General features: G+C 41.8%; 1 pseudogene; it reads right to left on the bottom strand.

The window, feature by feature from the left end:
- Nucleotides 1-1884: 1884 nt before the first annotated feature.
- Nucleotides 1885-6328, bottom strand: LOC106598386 (uncharacterized protein K02A2.6-like; annotated as a pseudogene).
- Nucleotides 6329-22541: the final 16213 nt, after the last annotated feature.

Raw genomic sequence — 22541 nt, 5'->3', positions numbered from 1 at the left:
TTATGTATTTTCTGTCTGTCCCAGTTATTTCTTTCCTCACCTGTTTATAATTTAACTATGCTGGTCTCCACTCACTAACTGTTATCTAATCCTTCTGTGTCCCTTTTATCTTCTCTTCCTTGCTTATGCTCTCCTCCTGCTACTTCCAAACCCATCAAGGTCTCAGCAGTGCAGGGGAGGACTTCTCTGTCTGTCCTTCTGTCTATCTGTCTTTCGCTCTTTCTCATTACAGTCAGTATCAAATATGGGTGTTTCCAAATATTGACTAAATGTCTCACGGTCTCCCTTGTTGCACTCCTGAATTTTTGGAAAAATCAACCTGTCTAGATATTGCATATCTACTTAAAACCTCTTGGGGCTATGTGGGACGCTAGCGTGCCACCCGTGGTGCACCCTATCAACAGCAGGTGCATTTCAAGAGCGGCAAATTTGAAACCAAATAAATGTCAAAATTCAAATTTTTCAAACATACAACTATCTTACACCCTTTGAAAGATAAACATCTCCTTAATCTAACCACGTTGTCCGATTTCAAAAAGGTTTTACGGCGAAAGCATATGTTAGGAGAGTACATTGACAATAGCTGTGTGTAATGTTTTGTCAATTCAAAGACAGGGTCACCAAAACCATAAAACCAGCTAAAATGATGGACTAACCTTTTACAATCTCCATCAGATGACACTCCTAGGACATTATGTTAGACAATGCATGCATTTTTAGTTCTATCAAGTTCATATTTATATCCAAAAACAGCGTTTTACTATGGCATTGATGTTGAGGAAATCGTTTCCCTCCAATAACCGGCAGTCAAGTCAGCACCACAAATTAAATAATTAAAATTAGAAAACATTGGTAAAATATTATATTGTCATTTAAAGAATTATAGATTTACATCTCTTGAACGCAATCAACTTGCCAGATTTAAAAATAACCTTACTGGGAAATCACACTTTGCAATAATCTGAGCACTGCGCCCAGAAAAATATGCTTTGCTATACAGACAAACGGCCATGTTGGAGAGATCTAAAATCGAAAATACTATGTAAATAATCCATTACCTTTGATTCTCTTCATCAGATGTCACTTCCCGGAATCCCAGGTCCATAACGAATGTAGTTTTGTTAAAAAAAGCTCATCATTTATATCCAAAAAGATCCGTGTTGTTAGCACATGATCTAAGCCAGCCGGACTTCTCGTCATGAACGAGGGGAAAAAATATATTTACGTTCGTTCAAACATGTCAAACGTTGTATAGCATAAATCATTAGGGCCTTTTTTAACCAGAACATGAATAATATTCAAGGTGGACGAATGCATTCTCTTTTAAAACGTTTTGGAACGAGGGTACCCAACATGACCTCGCGCGCCAGAGTCTAATCGGCCATCACAGTTCCAAGGCTCTTGTTCGGTCAGATCTCATAGTAGAAGATTCAAAACACTTTCTAAAGGCTGGTGACATCTAGTGGAAGCAATAGGAAGTGCCAAAACATTAATCAGCCCCTGTGTGTTTCAATGGCATAGGCTTAAAGGTAATTCAACACATCAGGTATCCACTTCCTGTCAGAAAATGTCTCAGGGTTTTGCCTGCCAAATGAGTTCTGTTATACTCACAGACACCATTCAAACAGTTTTAGAAACTTTAGGGTGTTTTCTATCCATATATAATAAGTATATGCATATTCTAGTTACTGGGTAGGATTAGTAACCAGATTAAATCGGGTACGTTTTTTTATCCAGCCGTGAAAATACTGCCCCCTAGCCCCAACAGGTTTTATCTCGATACCCTCAATGATCCTGGATCACCTACAGATGTCATATATCCCTGTCCTGTTGACATAAGTCTACCATTATTAAACTTATTCACAACAAAATATAATAATACTATTTGTGGCAAACCTCTTCAAAGCTAGGAGCGTTTGTCACAAATTAAGTGGGAAACTGTCACCAAAGTCAGCCCAGAATTAAAGTTATTTCGAACATGACAGTACCTGTATGTTTGTTTCTCTGTCCTGGTCTACCCAGGCTGCAGGTAAGGTCAAGGATAGCAGGGTTCGGTACACAAATCTGGTTCTCGGTAGGTCCAGGTCTAAACGCCAACAGGTAAGTCCAAAACAGTCCAGCTCGTACACGGTAAATCCAGCCAATGTAGATTGTCTCTTTCTCTATGGTTCATAGATCCTTCCCGCTGCTGGAACCACTGAATGCTCCTGTTCCTCAGATGCTGTTTCCTGTGGGATTTCAACTTGTATACTACCACCCACAGCTGTTTCGTCTGAAAACATGGTCTTGTCTTTGTCATAGCGCAGGCGGAGATGGTCCTGGTGTCTGCGCATGACTCGCCCATCAGTCAGTTTGACCACAAAGGAGACGGGACCACTCTGAGTCAGAATGACACATGGCAACCAGCGTTGGCTGCTTGTGAAGTTGCGGATGTAGACAGTGTCATTGGGTTTTAACTGTCTCTCCCTTGCGTGGTGGTCATGTCTCTCTTTTTGTTTCTCCTGCTTCCGTTCCACTCGTGCTCTGATGTTCGGACGCAGTAGATCCAGGTGAGCTTTTGGCTTTCTGCCCATTAACATCACCGCTGGAGCCTGTCCTGTTGTTGTTTGTGGCGTGATGCGGTACTGGAACAAGAACCGAGAGAGCTTAGTTGTGATGGTTCCCCCAGTCATCCTTTTGAGCCCCTCTTTCAGTGTCTGCACAGCCCGTTCCGCTAAGCCATTTGAGGCCGGGGGAAACGGGGCGCTGCGGACATGGCGGATCCCGTTTCTCCGCATGAATTCTTGGAACAAGTCACCGGTAAACGTTGTTGCGTTGTCGGACACCAGAGAGTCCGACAGACCATGGGTTGAAAACACCTGCCGAAGCTTTTCGATGGTTGTGGTCGCTGTGATGTTGCTCATGATGTGCGCCTCCAGCCACTTGGAGTGTACGTCCACCATGACAAGGAACATGTGACCCATGAAAGTGCCTGCAAAATCTATATGCAGCCTGGACCATGGGCGGTCAGGCCACTCCCACAGATGTAGTGGCGCGGGCGGCGCCATCTTCTGGTTGATCTGGCACTCAGAACATGATTTAACTTTGTCTTCTACCTCCTGATCCATGTTAGGCCACCAGATGTAAGATCTGGCTAAACTTTTCATCCGGGAGGCACCCGGGTGAGCCTCATGGACCTCATCCATGACTTGTGCACGGCCAGGGGGTGGAACAACCACTCTGGACCCCCAGAGCATGCAGCCATCCTGCACACTCAGCTCAGTTTTGCGCTTTGCATAAGGTCTTAGTCCATCATCCTCTATGACAGGAGGCCAACCCTGCATCAGAAATCCTTTCACTTGGGACAGGATAGGATCCCAGTCTGTCCACTGTTTGATCTGTTTGGCATGCACAGGTGAGTTTGACAATCTCTCCATTAGGAAAATTGTCTCGGGAGGCACCACAGTTGTGGCAGGCATCTCTGGTAGCGGGAGACGGCTGAGCGCGTCTGCATTTGCATTGTCCTTCCCCGCTCTATACACTATCGTGTACTGGTAAGCTGACAGTGTCAGGGCCCAGCGCTGTAACCTTGCTGAAGCCATGGGCGGAATGCATCTTGCTTCACTAAAAAGGCTCATCAGTGGTTTGTGGTCAGTGCATATGGTGAAATGACGACCGTAGAGGTACTGATGGAAGCGTTTCACAGCAAAGACTATGGCCAGACCTTCCTTGTCTAACTGTGAATAACCCTTCTCAGCACTCGTCAGCGTACGTGATGTGAATCCAATGGGTCTCTCTGACCCGTCCTCCATCTGATGAGAGAGTACTGCCCCGACGCCATAGGGTGAGGCGTCACATGACAGGATGATTTCTTTGTCTTGGTCAAAATGAACCAGAAGTTGTGCTGATTGTAGTAGTGCTTTCACTTCCTTGAAAGCTTTCTCTTGTGCTGGCCCCCACTTCCATTTACAGTCTTTGTGGAGCAACTGATAAAGTGGAGCCAACACTGTTGACAGCTCCGGGAGGAACTTACCATAGTAGTTCACCATGCCCAGGAACGACCTGAGCTCTGACCCATTCTTGGGGTTTGGAGCATCCTTGATTGCCCTGACTTTGTCCTCCACAGGACACAGACCCTGCGCTGTGATCTTGTGACCTAGGTATGTCACACTCTGTGCTTGGAATGTGCACTTGCTACGCTTCAGGCGCAGCCCTGCCTCAGAGAATCTCTTTAACACCTGGTCCAGATGGTGGAGGTGCTCCTCCTCCGTCTCCCCTGTAATCAGGATGTCATCCAGGTACACTGCTACATGAGGGATCCCCTGCAGCAGATTGTCCATTGTCCTCTGGAAAATGGCTGGGCTGGACGCCACTCCGAAAACCAAGCGGTTGTACCTGAACAAGCCTTTGTGCGTGTTCACTCGTCCAGGAGGAGCTGTTGGTAGGCGTGACTCATGTCAAGCTTTGAGAACGTCTTGCCTCCTGCCAAGTCCTGAACAAGTCCTCCACCCGTGGCAGCGGGTAAGCGTCTAGCTTAGAGGCCCTGTTGATGGTGAGTTTGTAGTCCCCACATATACGCACCGTGCCGTCACTTTTCAGAATGGGAACAATAGGAGCTGCCCAGCGGGAGAACTGAACGGGAGTAATGACGTTTGCTTCCTGCAGCCGCTCCAACTCATCTTCCACATTCTTTTTCATGGCATAAGGCACTGTTCTGGGCTTGAAAAAGCGAGGCTCGGCCTGAGGATCCACAAACAGCTTAACTGTGCCCAGTTCATCTTTGAAAATCTCTGGGTACTTTTGAATGACATCCTCAGTCACTCGGGTGTGTTTTATCTCACCCCAGCTCAGTTGTATTTTGTTTAGCCAGTCACGCCCTAGTAAACTAGGCCCATTCCCTTTCACCACCAGAAGCCGTGCTCTCGCTTCCTGGCTGTTGTATGCAATGTCCACCTCTAGAGCCCCCAGCAATGGTATGGTCTCCCCGGTGTACGTACGCAGTCTGATCCCTGCCGGTGTGAGGGCAGAAACCTGTCTTGAGCCCCATTTTTGTTTGTAGGTCTCCTCAATTATGACAGAGGCAGAGGCCCCCGTGTCAATCTCCATCCTCATCTGCTTTCCATCTACCTCCACTGTAGTATAGATAGGCTCTGCGTGCGGCTCCCTCACATTAAACATGTTGTAGGAACAATGCTCTTCCTCCTCCTCTGTGCTCTCTAGGTGGTGCGCTGCTGACTGAGGCTTTGGTGCTGTGAACTTGCCCAGCCCAGTCCGCCCACACTCTGGCTTGCTCCTAGGACCCCTGCATTTTTTTGCTAAATGTCCCTTTTTGTTGCAATTGTGACAGACAGTCTCCATGAACTTACAGTTGTTACCATAATGTGTCCCTCCACATCTGAAACATCCCACTGCTTTTCCCCTTTTTCCTGCCACCTCTTTTGTCACCTGATGCACTGCACAACTTTCACTGTTGGCCTTTTGAATATTTTTCACATTACTAGCGGCCATCTCCATCCCTTGAGATAGTTCCAATGCTCTCTTGAAAGTCAGTGTGGCTTCCCCCAGCAACCGGTGCTGTATGCTGTCCTCATTAATGCCACAGACTAAACTGTCACGGAGCATGTCCTCTAACATAGCCCCAAACTCACAATGTTCAGAGAGTTCACGTAATTCAGCAACAAAGTTAGCAACAGACTGACCTGTTTTCCGAAAATGGCAGTTAAACTTGAACCTCTGGACAATCACTGACGGCTTTGGATTGTGGTGAGTCTGAACGAGAGCAACTAGATCCCCAAAAGGAATTTCTCCCGGTCTCCGTGGTGTAGCCAAATTCCTCATTAGCTTGTAGGTTTTAGCCCCACACACACTCAAGAGAATAGAGCGCTGTTTAGCCTCATCTATGATTCCATTTGCCAAGAAAAAGTGTCCCAACCTTTCCACATATTCCGTCCAGTCCTCGTTCTCTTCCACAAACTCAGTGATAGTCCCAAACATTGCCATTATAACGCCAACTTGTCCTTGATCCTCGTTAGCGATTTGCACTTGCTGCTGATTGTCCCCGTCGGCATTTCCGTCCAGTGGCACCTGCTCTCCGTCGCTCATTAAGCTAGCTAGCTAACTGACTGCCTCCACTGTTCTTAGCTAGCTAGCACCTCGCCCTGTACAAGTTGATAAAGTTTTATCCTTGTCGCCAAAAAGGTGTAGTAACTTGACAAGGAATGCCCACACGCATTTCGATATTACTTTCCTTTACTTTCAACCCAAACCTAAAGGTGTATTGCCAGGTACAAACGGTACAAATATAGCAGAACTACATAGCCCACTCAACCGGTGGTAGAATCACCTTGCACAGAACTCACTCTTAGTGATGACATCATCAAAAGGGAAAGGTCACGGTCAATGCCAATAATAACCATGTCATTATTTATATAGTGTCCACACTATAACAAAAAGATATTCAAATAACATGATCAGATCAAAATGACTAATCTGAACTTATCGTCATTCTGTCTTCTCATTGGTTCAAATTATCAATTGTGTCTAAGAACTTTAACACCATCATAATTATCAGTTCTACGAATTTCCTTAAAGTCAGTATCACAAATGACCTTAAATTCACTCTCCAAATGGTCCTCCCATGATGCTGATCAGACCACAAGGGGGCCATGGTAGAGGTCAAAAGTCATACCACCCTTTCAAAAATGTGTTTCTTACTTTATTAGACAAATTAAAGGAAAACCGTCACACATTATCCACATGTTATATCCCAGGTTCCCAGAACTTAATTAAAACTCAGAAAACAAAACTTCTAAAGTTCCATATGTGTGCATGCCCCTTTAAGACATCGTGGCCCTTCAGCAAATGGAAATCTCACCAAATCCAAAAGAAATTGCATATCCAAACATAGTATTTTAAAGACACCAACAAATGGTTATACACTATTTGTTGTGTATGGGTATTTGCTAACCCTAGTTAAAAACAAACACAACATTTCCAGGCCTTTTTCAATTTGGTATAAATATGCCTCTATCTCACTCACTCCCCAGAAAACATTCCAAAGAAAGAGACAATGAAACTCTCCTTTTTCCAGAAAATACAACCACTTGGTCAACATTTCATCATACTACACCGATTCAGAAACCCAAACGTTGACTACAAACAAAACCTAATGATACTTATAATTCCATTGTACTTCCCCCAATCATTAGTTTTAATCTACATCAATGTATGTGTATGCTTAACTGCACATGCGCTACCATTAGATATAATTATCCTGGTATCATTACTAGAGCAATGTCCAACAAATATGTGATAGCTTTTTCACCTTTGGATTGTTCCTGTTACCCCACTAAATGAAACTAAATTCTGTCGCAAATGTAGTACATTTCTCAGCATACGGAATCAGCAATATTTAATCCCAGGCATTTAATAAAAATGTTGTTTGAGACGTGTTCTCCCATGTCTCCTTTAACATACATACTTCAGTTGACTTCCTGTAACGGCTGCCGGAAGAGAGAGTAGACCAAGGCGCAGCGGAGTTAGTGTTCATCATGAGTTTAATAACAGAAGAACACTACACAAAACAAAACGAGAAAACTGACAGCCAAACAGTCCTGTCAGGTGCAAAACACTCAACAGAAACACTTACCCACAAAACCCAAAGGAAACACATGCTCCTTATGTGTGACTCCCAATCAGCAACAACGAACTTCAGCTGTGCCTGATTGGGAGCCACACACGGCCCAAAACAAAGAAATACAAAAAACCTAGAAAACGAACATAGAACGCCCACCCAATGTAACAACCTGGCCTAACCAAAATAAAGAACAAAAAAACCCTCTCTATGGCCAGGGCATTACAGTACCCCCCCCCAAGGTGCGGACTCCGGCCGCAAAACCTGACACTGAAGGGGAGGGTCTGGGTGGGACAATTTTGGTGGTTGTGTCCTACTCGGTCACAATGTTTACAGGGAACCTTACACTCCTGGGCGAAATGTCCTGTCTTATCGCAATTAAAAGGCTTTCTATCGTCTGCTTCTATCCTTTCTCTACTCTCCCTGTTTCCCATTTTCTCTTTCTGCTTTTTCAATCTCGGTTATTATGTCCCGTTTTGTTACAATGTTTACACGGGTGCCTCACAATTCCTTGCATAATGCCCCGACTTCTGACAGTTGAAACATATAATTTCATTATTCCTATCCATTTTTTCTTCTTCTTGAACACAGTTACCCCTACAGTTACTGTTAGATGCTCTACCTCAACCGGTTCACTCTTTTTACAGTCTCTATTATTATGACCTACTTTATTGCAGTGTTTACACGGTGCTTCACAATCTCTAGCGAAATGACCCGGTTTGTTACAGTTAAAGCATCTCTCTCCCCTTTCCTTTGACTGTCTCTATCCACTTTTCTCAACTTCCTCCCTTTCTCCACCTCTATCCACTTTCTCAATAAGTTTACTAAATTCTGTTCTCCTTTCTGTGTCTCTGCCTCTCTACCTCCCTTTCTCTTGGCCCCCTCTGCTTTTTTCTAGCTTCCTCCAGCCAAACACGAGCGGTTTTGAGGCCTTATGTACGCTGCTTCTCTGTCTTATCCCCACAGACCCTATTTATTTGTTTAACCATTGATTCCAATCTTTCAACATTTAAACATTCATCAAAATCGTAGTTCTTCCTCCATTTCGGGCTAAAATAAATGTTTATTTTATCTTTTCCCAGCATAAAACGCTCATCCCAGTTAATACCGAGATCCCCTTAGAGGATTTCCTACCCATGTTCGTTAAATTACTATCGTAGTTATTCTGCTCCTTCTCACAATCTGTATCTACTTACTATTAATCTCTATGTGTATGCTGTCTACCGCTATTATCATTAACCTAGAATTTTAGAATAATTATTTGTCTTCTATGTGTATCTCTTACCTACTGGTAATTTCCTCTAGGATCCCAGAATAATTTCTTTTATGACTTTTGATAGATCCATTAGGTCTCACATGTATATGGCTTTTGACCCTCTTATCTATCTCATACGCAATTATCCTCTTACCCCTGTGGAAATTTCCCAATGTGTCTATGTGTTGCTATGTGTCTTATTCTATGTGCGTTTTTTTTTAAAACTCTGATTCAATTACTTCTGTGTGTATCACAATCTATGTGTTACAATCCATATGTGTGTGCTCTATTTTATGTCTTCTCTTCTCTTTGACACTTTACTTCCCATTTTAACATGGTTTTGTTCTATTATGACTACTAATTTGGATCTATGATTATCTTACCTTGTTTTGTTTAATTCCAATCTGTTAATTTGGATCTATAATTAATTTACCTCGTCTTGTTTAATTTAAATCTGTAAATTTGGATCTACAATTAGTTTACCTTGTTCTGTTTAATTTAATGCTCTCGCCTTATTTCGGTGTTGTCTTTTGAATTGGATCTATGGTTTATTCACTCTTGTTAAACCTGTTGGGGCTAGGGGGCAGTATTTGCACGGCCGGATAAAAAACATACCCGATTTAATCTGGTTACTACTCCTGCCCTGAAACTAGAATATGCATATAATTAGTATATTTGGATAGAAAACACTAAAGTTTCTAAAACTGTTTGAATGGTGTCTGTGAGTATAACAGAACTCATATGGCAGGCCAAAATCTGAGAAGATTCCATGCAGGAAGTGCCCTGTCTGACAATTTGTTGTCCTTCTAGGTTATCTCTATCAAAAATACAGCATCTCTGCTGTAACGTGACATTTTCTAAGGCTTCCATTGGCTCTCAGAAGGCGCCAGAAAATGGAATGAGAGCTCTGCAGTCTCTGGGCTAAGTACAGCAGCTCTGTTTCTTACTGGCCTGCCTGGGGACAGTGACACTGGAGATGCGCGTTCATGTGAATTCTCCATTTTGTTCTTTCAGTCTTTGAACGAATACAACGTCGCCCGGTTGGAATATTATCGCTATTTTACGAGAAAAATCGCATAAAAATGTATTTTAAACAGCGTTTGACATGCTTCGAAGTACGGTAATGAAATATTTTGAAATTTTTGGTCACGAAATGCGCCCGCACGTCACCCTTCGGATACTGACCTCAACGCACGAACCAAACGGAGCTATTTCAATATAACTATGGATTATTTCGAACCAAAACAACATTTGTTGTTGAAGTAGAAGTCCTGGGAGTGCATTCCGACGAAGAACAGCAAAGGTAATCCAATTTTTCATATAGTAAATCTGAGTTTGTTGAGGGCCAAACTTGGTGGGTGTCAAATTAGCTAGCCGTGATGGCTGGGCTATCTACTCAGAATATTGCAAATTGTGCTTTTGCCGAAAAGCTATTTTAAAATCTGACACCGCGATTGCATAAAGGAGTTCTGTATCTATAATTCTTAAAATAATTGTTCATTATTTTGTAAACGTTTATTGTGAGTAATTTAGTAAATTCCCTGGAAGTTTGCGGTGGGTATGCTAGTTCTGAACATCACATGCTAATGTAAAAAGCTGGTTTTTGATATAAATATTTACATTTACATTTACATTTAAGTCATTTAGCAGACACTCTTATCCAGAGCGACTTACAAAATGGTGCATTCACCTTATGATATCCAGTGGAACAACCACTTTACAATAGTGCATCTAAATATTTTAAGGGGGGGGTTAGAAGGATTACTTTATCCTATCCTAGGTATTCCTTAAAGAGGTGGGGTTTCAGGTGTCTCCGGAAGGTGGTGATTGACTCCGCTGTCCTGGCGTCGTGAGGGAGCTTGTTCCACCATTGGGGTGCCAGAGCAGCGAACAGTTTTGACTGGGCTGAGCGGGAACTGTGCTTCCTCAGAGGTAGGGGGGCCAGCAGACCAGTGGTGGATGAACGCAGTGCCCTTGTTTGGGTGTAGGGCCTGATCAGAGTCTGAAGGTATGGAGGTGCCGTTCCCTTCACAGCTCCGTAGGCAATCACCATGGTCTCGTAGCGGATGCGAGCTTCAACTGGAAGCCAGTGGAGAGAGCGGAGGAGCGGGGTGACGTGAGAGAACTTGGGAAGGTTGAACACCAGACGGGCTGCGGCGTTCTGGATGAGTTGTAGGGGTTTAATGGCACAGGCAGGGAGCCCAGCCAACAGCGAGTTGCAGTAATCCAGACGGGAGATGACAAGTGCCTGGATTAGGACCTGCGCCGCTTCCTGTGTGAGGCAGGGTCGTACTCTGCGAATGTTGTGGAGCATGAACCTACAGGATCGGGTCACCGCCTTGATGTTAGTGGAGAACGACAGGGTGTTGTCCAGGATCACGCCAAGGTTCTTAGCACTCTGGGAGGAGGACACAAGGGAGTTGTCAACCGTGATGGCGAGATCATGGAACGGGCAAATAAAATATATATAAATATATAATATTAATAATAATATATAATATATAAAATAAATATGAACTTGATTGAACAAAACATGCATGTATTGTATAACATAATGTCCTAGGAGTGTCATCTGATGAAGATCATCAAAGGTTAGTGCTGCATTTAGCTGTGGTTTTGGTTTTTGTGACATATATACACGCTTTGAAAATGGCTGTGAGATTATTTTTGCAAGGGTACTCTCCTGACATAATCTAATGTTTTGCTTTCGCTGTAAAGCCTTTTTGAAATCGGACAGTATGGTTAGATTAACGAGAGTCTTGTCTTTAAAATGCTGTAAAATAGTCATATGTTTGAGAAATTGAAGTTATAGCATTTATGAGGTATTTGTATTTCGCGCCACACGATTCCACTGGCTGTTGACTAGGTGGGACGCAAGCGTCCCGCCTTGCCCAGGGAGGTTAATTGACCATTTGAGTTATCTTGTTCGCATAGAATTACCGTCCTATCTCACAAAACCTATTTTATAGCCTCTCCTCTCCTCAATTTAGGACTTTATTTAGGTATGTCTCTTGATTCGGATCTATGGTTAATTTACCACTCGTTAATTAACCATTTAAGTTATCCTATTTGCACAAAATCACCGTCCTATCTCACAGCACCTATTTAATATCCCTTAATAACCTCTCGGCCACTTCACAAAGAAAAACACTGACCTCAATTATTAAGCTAGTTTTATTTATGGTAGTGCACATGTACCTCAGGTCTTTGCGGACCTGCTCCCTTATCGATTTTGTTAATACACAAAGTAAAAACACCTTAGTGAATCTGTGTAAAATAACATTTACTGACCTTCGTCTTGTAGGCTGGGAAAAGCAATGTAGGTTGGATTCCGTCACCATCCCTGTCAACCTTAGATATTTACCGGCCTGTTATGGAACCCCAATTTCAGGGGACAGGTCTTTAATTTACGAGTCAATGACCCGCCCGTGCACGGTTTTCGGCGTGTTACCTTAGGAAGACAGGGACAGATTTTGGAATCCGGCTGAAGGACCAAATTGTTACGGGAATGAAGTTATCAATGTTCTTAAACCGAACTTGAATTAAACTACTCAGTCTGCCCCCCCCCCCCAGAGTGTGTAAGATTCTGGTTGAATGAAGCAGACGGATAGCCAGCCTACAAGGGTCAAAACTTTTATTTATGAGAGCTCTGAAAATCCTTACAATGTATAAAGACTTTTATATTAACACACACACACACACACCAGTAGAGAACTCCACCCAGTTTTCCATTTCCCAAACATGAGCTGTGTTATCAGGAATGTACATGCAGCAACTCCTCAGCACCCCCCCAACTATGATCCCTCAGGCGAAGAAGCCAGATGTGTAGGTCCAGGGCTGACGTGGTTACATGTGGTCTACTGTTGTGAGGCCGTTTGAAAGTACTACCAAATTCTCAAAATCGATGTTAGAGGCAGCTTATGGTAAAGAAATACATGTTAAATTCTCTGGCAACAGCTCTGGTGAACATTCCTGCAGTCAGCATCCCAATTGCATACTCCCTCAAAACTTGAGGCATCTGTGGCATTGTCCTGTTTGACAAAACTGCACATTTTAGTGTGGCCTTTAATTGTCCCCAGCACAAGGTGCACCTGTGAAATTATCATACTGTTTAATCAGCTTCTTGATATGCCAGAATGTTCAGGTGGATGGATTCTCTTGGCAAAGGAGAAATGCTCACTAACAGCGATGTAAACTAATTTGTGCATAACATTTTAGAGAAATAAGCTTTTTGTGCATATGGAACATTTCTGGGACCTTTTATTTCAGCTCATGAAACATGGGACCAATACTTTATATGTTGTTTATATTTTTGTTCAGTGTACATTACACAAGGCAGGTCTGTCTGAAGTCTTTCTAAGAGACAGAGAGAGAGACCCACTGGACAAAAACTGGTTGAATCAACATTGTTTCCACGTCATTTAAAAAAAACCTGTGTGAGGACGTTGAATCAACATGGAAAACTGATGGGATTTGCAAAAAGTCATCACCCAACGTTTATGTAAATCCAATGGCATGGTGACATTTTTTTGTTGATTTCACGTTGAATTCACATTAGTTGACAACTCAACCAAGTACAAATGAAAACTAGATGTTAAACTGACATCTGTGCCCAGTGGGGAGAGACTGTCACGCCCTGACCATAGAGAGCCTTTTTATTTCTCTATTTGGTTAGGTCAGGGTGTGATTTGGGTGGGTATTGTAGAATATGTATATCTATGTTTTTTTATTTCTATGTTGGCCTGATATGGTTCCCAATCAGAGGCAGCTGTCTTTCGTTGTCTCTGATTGGGGATCATATTTAGGCAGCCTTTTCCCACTGGGTTTTTGTGGGATCTTGTTTGTGTATAGCTGCTTTGTAGCCTGCAGAACTTTGCGGTCGTTTTTTGTATTTCGTTGTTTTGACGGTAAAGAGAACATGTTCGCCTGCCACGCTGCACCTTGGTCTCATCCTTCAGATGAACGTAACAGAGACAGAGAGTGAAGGAGAGAGAAAGAGAAATAGAAGGAGAAATGTCTTGTCCCTACCGAATAGGTGAATCAGGAGCATTGTCACACTACCATTACTGTCCCATCTGTCCTCTGGTCCGAGTGTATTGGTTCATTAGCCAATACACACGGATGTGATGGGATAGCAGGCCTCTGATATCTGGCACTTGTCTCTCCACACAAACCATCCAGGCTCTCTCCCCGCTGGGGCCTAATCACCCCTGATTACCCATGGGTGTTTAGCTCCTATCCAAGCCTGCAATGCCCAGATCTCAATATCCTTTTAAAAACACACTCCGACGGGGAACAGGGGAATGGAGCACACAGGTAATAACATTTACTTTTGGTAAACAATCCACGCTCTGCAGGGCAGTGCGGGGCCATGCGGTATTAGGAACTCATCAATTAGTTGTCTGTGAATGGAGAGATTTGTGATTAGAGGGAGAGAGGGGCAACTGGTGAGTATAGGAGGTGTGGGGGAGGGAGGGATAAGAGAGAAGGAAGGACAACATCGTGTATGCACACGGTGTCGCCTCTTCAATGAAATTCCCAGAGGTTGCTAAGAGCATCGTCTAACCATTTCCCTCTAGGTGCTTTCGATATTATGCAAAATGCCTTTGTGAAATATACAAGTCCCCCTGTCTCAATCCACAACAGCTACTTTCTCTGCTTTTGATGGACAGTAGCAGTTGCGGCAACAGGTAGGATCCATACCTGTGCACGACACAAGACATTTCAAAACATGATGGCATTGACATCCCCCTGTGTGAACTACATTGTGTGAATATAAACGAGAAGAATGCCATTAATATCAAACTGAATAGAATTCTACCTCCTTTCTCTCCACCGTTCCATTTATCTCTGTCCATATCTTTCTCTCTCCACCTCTCCTTAATGAACTGAGCGGTCCCTTTTTCAGCCGAGTGTAGGATGAGAGGAAAAGAGATAAGAGGTATTAAGTCGACATACAGTATACAGTTGAAGTCGGAAGTTTACATACACCTTAGCCAAATACATTTAAACTCAGTTTTTCACAATTCCTGACACTTAATTCAAAGTAAAAATTCACTGTCTTAGGTCAGTTAGGATCACCACTTTATTTTAAGAATGTGAAATGTCAGAATAATAGCACAAAGAATGATTTATTTCAGGTTTTATTTCTTTCAGCACATTCCAAGTGGGTCAGAAGTTTACATACACTCAATTAGTATTTGGTAGCATTGCCTTTAAATTGTTAAACTTGGGTCAAACGTTTAGGGTATCCTTCCACAAGCTTCCCACAATAAGTTGGGTGAATTTTGGCCCATTCCTCCTGACAGAGCTGGTGAAACTGAGTCAGGTTTGTAGGCCTCCTTGCTTGCACAAACTTTTTCAGTTCAGCCCACAGATTTTCTATAGGATTGAGGTCAGGGATTTGTGATGGCCACTCCAATACCTTGACTTTGTTTTCCTTAAGCCATTTTGCCACAACTTTGGAAGCATGCTTGGGGTCATTGTCCATTTGGAAGACTCATTTGCGACCCAGCTTTAACTTCCTGACTGATGTCTTGAGATGTTGCTTCAATATATCCACATAATTTTCCTACCTCATGATGCCATCTATTTTGTGAAGTACACCAGTCCCTTCTTTAGCAAAGCACCCCCACAACATGATGCTGCCAGCCCCGTGCTTCACGGTTAGGATGGTGTTCTTCGGCTTGCAAGCCTCTCCCTTTTTCCTCCAAACATAACGATGGTCATTATGGCCAAACAGTTCTTTTTTTGTTTCATCAGACCAGAGGACATTTCTCCAAAAAGTACGATCTTTGTCCCCATGTGCAGTTGCAAACCGTAGTCTGGCTTTTTTATGGCGGTTTTGGAGCAGTGGCTTCTTCCTTGCTGAGTGGTCTTTCAGATTATGTCGATATAGGACTCGTTTTACTGTGGATATTGATACTTTTGTACCTATTTTCTCCAGAATCTTCACTGGGTCCTTTGCTGTTGTTCTCGGATTGATTTGCACTTTTCGCACCAAAGTACATTCATCTCTAGGAGGCAGAACACGTCTCCTTCCAGAGCGGTATGACGGCTGCGTGTTCCCATGGTGTTTATACTTGCATACTATTGTTTGTACAGATGAATGTGGTACCTTCAGGCATTTGGAAATTGCTCCCAAGGATGAACCAGACTTGCAGAAGTCTGTTGTTTTCTGAGGTCTTGGCTGATTTCTTTTGATTTTTCCCATGATGTCAAGCAAAGAGGCACTGAGTTTGAAGGTAGGCCTTGAAATACATCCACAGATACACCTCCAATTGACTCAAATGATGTCAATTAGCCTATCAGAAGCCATGACATCATTTTCTGGAATTTTCCAAGCTGTTTAAAGGCACAGTCTACTTAGTGTATGTAAACTTCTGACCCACTGGAATTGTGATACAGTGAATTATAAGTGAAATAATCTGTCTGTAAACAATTGTTGGAAAAATTACTTGTGTCATGCACAAAGTAGATGTCCTAACCGACTTGCCAAAACTATAGTTTGTTAACAAGAAATTTGTGGAGTGGTTGAAAAACGAGTTTTAATGACTCCAACCTAAGTGTATGTAAACTTCCGACTTCAACTGTATGTGAAGGTAATGATCCTCTATTAATTCATCTTCCATAGGGAATAATTTGTAATGCATTGTGATGACACTCGCATTATGATGACACTCATAGCGGGAGGTAGAGTTCCTGTATTTTTACCATAATAGCTTGTTTATCAAAGCCAGAGAGGTGGATAGATAATCATGGTAAATAATACCTCTTAATTGCATGTCATTTCTGTGCTTATTATACAACAAGTTTTTGTTTTCGAGTGGCTCTTGGATGTTTGATCCTCTGGTCAGTCTGCCTAATGACTCTTTCATATGAAATCCCTCTCCACTCTTCACACTAACACCCCAGCTAGCACATTTGGTTCCTTGGAAGTAGTGGGGACATATGTTTTTGGTTTCCCATTGGTTCTGAGAATGAAGCCATATGTTTCCTGACCGGTAAAACATATTTTTTTTAAAACATTCTTAGAGCGGAATTAAAAATGTAGCTTCTTCTGGGAACATCTATTTTTAGGTTGCAGGGACATTCTGAAAACGTTTTACTCTGGTCCCTTGATTGTTTTCCTGTGAGGTTTTATTAACACTCTGAGAATGGAAATTATAGGTTACTTGGAGGTTTTTTAATTACTTCCTTTCACTTTCACTGAATTTTTTTATTATGACTTTTATTATCGCCACTTGCTTATTTTGTGTTCACTTCGTCTAACTCCAAGCTCAGATAGGACGGAAATGTAGTTCCTTATGCATTAATCATGCAAACACATTTATTTGTTATTGTGACAATTAGTGGGTGCGGCCAACACACCTGAAAACAGTTAACAAGATAGAGAACAGAGAGAGTGTTGTTGATGCTGAGAACGAAATGTACAGTGCCTTGCAAAAGTATTCATCCACATGGCATCTTTCCTATTTTGTTGCATTACAACCTGTTATTTAAATAGATTTTTATTTGAATTTCATGTGATGGACGTACACAAAATAGTCCGAATTGGTGAAGTGAAATGAAAAAAAGAACTTGTTTAAAAAATAAAAAATAAATTTAAAAAGAAAAGTGGTGTGTGCATATGTATTCACCCCTTTACTATGAAGCCCCTAAATAAGATCTGGTGCAACCAATTACCAGAAGTTACATAATTAGTTAAATAAAGTCCACCTGTGTGCAATCTAAGTGTCACATGATCTGTCACATGATCTCAGTATATATACACCTGTTCTGAAAGGCCCCAGAGTCTGCAACACCACTAAGCAATGGACACCACCAAGCAAGCAACACCATGAAGACCAAGCAGCTCTCCAAACAGGTCAGGGACAAAGTTGTGGAGAAGTACAGATCAGGGTTGGGTTATAAAAAAATATCTGAAACTTTGAACATCCCACAGAGCACCATTAAATCCATTATTAAAAAATGGAAAGAATATGGCACCACAACAAACCTGCCAAAAGAGGGCATAACTCACAGACGAGGCAAGGAGGGCATTAATCAGAGAAGCATCAAAGATACCAAAGATTACCCTGAAGGAGCTGCAAAGCTCCACAGCGGAGATTGGAGTATCTGTCCATAGGACCACTTTAAGCCACAGAGCTGGGCTGTACAGAAGAGTGGCCAGAAAGAGCCATTGCTTAAAGAAAAAAAAAGAGAACACGATTGGTGTTCGCCAAAAGGTATGGGGGAGACTCCCCAAACATATGGAAGAAAGTACTCTGGTCAGATGAGACTAAAATTGAGCTTTTTGACCATCAAGGAAAATGCTCACATCACCCCGAGATCATCATCCCCACAGTGAAGAATGGTGGTGGCAGCATCATGCTGTGGGGATGTTTTTCATCGGCAGTGACTGGGAAACTGGTCAGAATTGAAGCAATGATGGATGGCGCTTAATACAGGGAAATTCTTGAGGGAAACCTGTTTCAGTCTTCAGAGATTTGAGACTGGGACGGAGGTTCACCTTCCAGCAGGACAATGACCCTAAGCACACTGCTAAAGCAATACTCGAGTGGTTTAAGGAGAAACATTTAAATGTCTTGGAATATCCTATTCAAAGCCCAGACCTCAATCTACTTGAGAATCTGTGGTATGACTTAAAGATTGCTGTACACCAATGAAACCCATCCAACTTGAAGGAGCAGGAGCAGTTTTGCCTTGAAGAATGGGCAAAACTCCCAGTGGTTAGATGTGCCAGGCGTATAGAGACATACCCCAAGAGACTTGCAGCTGTAATTACTCTAAAAGGTGGCTCTAAAAAGTATTGACTTTGGGGGGGGGGGGGTGTTCGGTGAATAGTTACGCACGCTCAAGTTTGTAGTTTTTTTTTCTTATTTATTGTTTGTTTCACAATAACAAATATTTTGCATCTTCAAAGTGGTAGGCATGTTGTGTAAATCAAATGATACATACAAATGTTAATTCCGGGTTGTAAGATAATAAAATAGGATACCTGTCAAAAGTTTGGACACACCTACTCATTCCAGGGTTTTTCTTTAGTTTTGCTATTTTCTACACTGTAGAACAATAGTGAAGACATCAAAACTGTGAAAAAACACAAGGAATCATGTAGTAACCAAAAAAGTGTTAAACAAATGAAAATGTATTTTATAATAGCCACCCTTTGCCTTGATGAAAGCTTTGCACACTCTTAGTATTCTCGCAATCAGTTTCATGAGGTAGTCACCTGGAGTGCATTTCAATTAACAAGTGTGCCTTGTTAAAAGTTCATTTGTGGAATTGCTTTCCATCTTAATGCGTTTGACCCAATCATTTGTGTTGTGACAAGGTAGGCGTGGTATACAGAAGATAGCCATATTTGGTAAAAAAACTAATCCATATTATGGCAAGAACAGCTCAAATAAGCAAAGAGAAACGACAGTCCATCATTACTTTAAGACATGAAAGTCAGTCAATCCGGATTATTTCAAGAACTTTGAAAGTATCTTCAAGTGCAGCTGCATAAACCATCAAGCGCTATGATGAAACTGGCTCTTATGAGGACCGCCACAGGAAAGGAAGACCCAGAGTTACCTCTGAAATTGCAACCCAAATAAATGCTTCACAGACACATCTCAACATTAAGTGTTCAGAGGAGACAGCGTGAATCAGGTCTTCTTGGTCGAATTGCTGCAAAGAAATCACTACTAACAGGACACCAATAAAAAGAAGAGAACTGCTTGGTCCAAGAAACGAGCAATGGACATTAGACCGGTGGAAATCTGTCCTTTGGTCTGATGAGTCAAAATTTGAAATTGTTGGTAGATGAACGAATGATGTCCGCATGTGTAGTTCCCACAGTGAAATTGTTAGAAATTGCTTGTTAGATATTACTGCACTGTTGGAGCTAGAAACACAAGCATTTTGCTTCACCTGCAATAACATCTGCTTAACACAAGTATGTAACAAATAACATTTGATTTGATTTCTGTGGTTACCACCGTGAAGCATGGAGGAGGAGGTGTGATGGTGTGGGGGTGTTTTGCTGGTGACATTGTCGACGATTTATTTATAATTCAAGGCACTCTCAACCAGCATGACCACCACAGCATTCTGCAGCATATGCCATCCCATCTGGTTTGCCCTAAGTGGGACTTTCATTTATTTTTCAAAAGGACAATGATCCAACACACCTCCAGGCTGTGTAAGGGCTATTTTACCAAGAGGGAGAGGAATGGAGTGCTGTATCAAATGACCTGGCCTCCACAATCACCCGACCTCAACCCAATTGAGATGGTTTGGGATGAGTTGGACCGCAGAGTGAAGGAAAAACAGCCAACAAGTGCTCAGCATATGTGGTTACTCCTTCAAGACTGCTGGAAAAGCATTCCAGGTGAAGCTGGTTGAGAGAATGCCAAGAGTGTGCAAAGCTGTCATCAAGGCAAAAAGTGGCTACTTTGAAGAATTTAAACAATGAAATATATAGTTTGTCACGTCCTGACCAGTAAAGGGGTCTTTTGTCATTGTAGAATGGTCAGGGCGTGGCAGGGGGTGTTTGTTTTGTGGTATTTGGTCTAGGGGATTTTGGTTCTAGTTTTCATTTTCTATGTTTGTTTTCCAGGTTTGGCTGAGTGTGGTTTCCAATCAGAGGCAGGTGTCTTTCGTTGTCTCTGATTGGAAGCCATACTTAGGCAGCCTGTTTTCCTTTGGGTTTTGTGGGTGGTTGTTTTCCGTTTTGTGTAAGTACCTGACGGAACTGTCGGTTGTCGGTTTTGTTAATTTTTGTAAAAGTGTTATCTCATTAAAATTAAAGGAGATGAGCACTATACCCGCTGCGCCTTGGTCTGTCCTTTTCGACGCCTGTGACATAGTTTAATTTGTTTAGCACTTTTTTGGTTACTACATGATTCCATATGTGTTATTTCATAGTTTTGATGTCTTCACTATTATTCTACAATGTAGAAAATAGTAAAAATAAAGAAAAATGCTTCAGTGAGTAGGTGACTGAAACTTTTGACTGGTACTGTATATCAAAGAACGTGACATATATATTTTTATACATGTTCATATATTTAAAACCCATATATAAATGTGACATACATTTTGAAATATACGATAATATATTTTAATAACATATATAAATCTCACACCCCCATACAAAAAAAATAAATAATGATATGTATTTTCATCATGAATAATTCCAGAAACAATTTTTCTTACATTCCATATACACTAACGTTCAAAGGTTTGGGGTCACCTAGAAATGTCCTTGTTTTTTAAAGAAAAGCACACTTTTTGTCCATTAAAATAACATCAAATTGATCAGACATACAGTCTAGACATTGTTAATGTTGTAAATGACTATTGTAGCTGGAAAGGGCAGATTTTTTATGGAATATCTAAATAGGCGTACAGAGGCCCATTGTCAGCAACCATCACTCCTGTGTACCAATGGTACATTGTGTTAGCTAATCCAAGATGATCATTTTAAAAGGCTAATTGATCATTAGAAAACCCTCTTGCAATTATGTTAGCACAGCTGAAAACTGTTGTTCTGATTAAAGAATCAATAAAACTGGCCTTTAGACTAGTTGAGTATCTGGAGCATCAGCATTTGTGGGTTCGATTACAGGCTCACAATAGCCAGAAAGAGACCTTTCTTCTGAAACTCGTCAGTCTTTTCTTGTGCTGAGAAATGAAGGCTATTCCATGCAAGAAATTGCCAAGAAACTGAAGATCTTGTGCAACGCTGTGCACTACTCCCTTTAAAGAACAGTGCAAACTGTCTCTAACCAGAATAAAAAGAGGAGTGGGAGGCCCCGGTGCACAACTGAGCAAGAGGACAAGTACATTAGAGTGTCTAGTTTGAGAAACAGACCCCTCACAAGTCCTCAACTGGCAACTTCATTAAATAGTACCCTCAAAAAAACAGTCTCAACGTTAACAGTGAAGAGGCGACTCTGGCCTTATAGAATGCTGGCCTTCTTGGCAGAGTTCCTCTGTCCAGTGTCTGTGCTCTTTTGCCCATCTTAATCTTTTCTTTATATTGGCCCGTCTGAAATATGGCTTTTTCTTTGCAACTCTGCCTAGAAGGCCAGCATCCCGGAGTCGCGTCTTCACTGTTGACGTTGAGACAGTTTTTTTGCGGGTACTATTTAATGAAGCTGCCAGTTGAGGACTTGTGAGAACGGCCAATAATTTCACTTTGACCTTTAAGGGTTTAAGGGTTTAAGTGTGTAGGCCAGTGACACAAAATCTCAAATTAATCCATTTTAAATGCAGGCTACAACACAACAAAATGTGGAAAAAGTCAATGGGTGTGAATACTTTCTGAAGACACTGTAAATATAAGGCTGCATTATATTTATTGTCTGAAATAGGTAGCCTAGGACATACAGTAGTTATTGACACCCTTGATAAAGATGAGCTATAATGACTGTATAAAATAAATTATTAAAATAGTGAGCAATAGTAAAGTAAAAAATAGGGAAATTATATAATTTTTGTTCTAATGCAATTGCTCAGAGAAATATATTTTGTTTAACAAGTAATAGTTAATATTATGTCATATTTTTTTATTTCAAAAAGATAGTGGTCAAAATTGGCATGCCTAAAGATTCTTATAAATAATGTGGTCAAAAGTTTAGTATTTGGTCCCATATTCCTAGCACGCAGATTAATTTTGTG

This window comes from Salmo salar, chromosome ssa11 (assembly GCF_905237065.1).
Source record: "Salmo salar chromosome ssa11, Ssal_v3.1, whole genome shotgun sequence".
NCBI classification, from domain to species: Eukaryota; Metazoa; Chordata; class Actinopteri; order Salmoniformes; family Salmonidae; genus Salmo; species Salmo salar.
The sequence above is the reverse complement of the archived record's forward strand: the minus strand, read 5'-3'. Positions and strand labels throughout refer to the sequence as shown.